Below are 779 nucleotides of genomic sequence, written 5' to 3'. Positions count from 1 at the left end.
GGAATAGAGAAAGGGACCCTACCTCCCTGGAGCCGGGTTAATGATTGTGTATGGTGCCACAATCAAATGTAAAATATAAATATAAAACAAAAACAAATTCATTGCTTCTGTTGAATTACATTTAAAAGCCAGTAGTAGTTTAATCTGTCAGGTTTCCTCGTAACCAACTGCGAACGGACTCTAATGAGTAGGTGGAGGTTCTTTAAGATATTAAGCCAGCTGCAAATAGGAGAAAAAAAATCATGCATCGGCCGGGAATCGAACCCGGGCCGCCCGCGTGGCAGGCGAGCATTCTACCACTGAACCACCGATGCTGACGTTACATGCAAACAGAGGAGATATCTTCGTGCATAGCTGCGTCGCTGGCACAGACGTTACGCTGAGTCACGCTCTTTGGGCTGGCGCTGCTTTCTCTGTGCCAGTCATAACACTGGTGGCATTTATTTTGCACGTAACACAGGCAATGTTACGTCTGGAAATAACGAGCACACTACATAAATAATACACTGACGTCGGACCATACCGACAGGAACGCAGGTCGATATAGCTTCACTTAATATGACAGTGCTGGACTTCGGCGCAAACGGAAGCAAAGGTGCAATTTTACCAGAGCGATGAGTTTACCAATTTCGTTTCCTGGAACAGAAACTCAGAAATGAAGAAAATTAGCACAAGATATACGGGTATGGAGCAAGAACTAAAACGAATCGAGGGAATTAATGATACAAATATATGTTAATTCAGACTAACGTAGGAATAGAATTCAGCTTCGTAACAAA

At 43.4% G+C, this 779-nt stretch overlaps 1 non-coding gene across 1 annotated transcript; it reads right to left on the bottom strand.

Annotated features, from left to right (window-relative positions):
- Nucleotides 1-243: 243 nt before the first annotated feature.
- On the bottom strand, nucleotides 244-314 carry Trnag-gcc. The gene has a single exon. It is a non-coding gene; the product is annotated as a tRNA-Gly (tRNA).
- Nucleotides 315-779: the final 465 nt, after the last annotated feature.

Source organism: Schistocerca piceifrons, chromosome 1 (genome assembly GCF_021461385.2).
Source record: "Schistocerca piceifrons isolate TAMUIC-IGC-003096 chromosome 1, iqSchPice1.1, whole genome shotgun sequence".
In the NCBI taxonomy this organism is placed as follows: Eukaryota; Metazoa; Arthropoda; class Insecta; order Orthoptera; family Acrididae; genus Schistocerca; species Schistocerca piceifrons.
The sequence above is the reverse complement of the archived record's forward strand: the minus strand, read 5'-3'. Positions and strand labels throughout refer to the sequence as shown.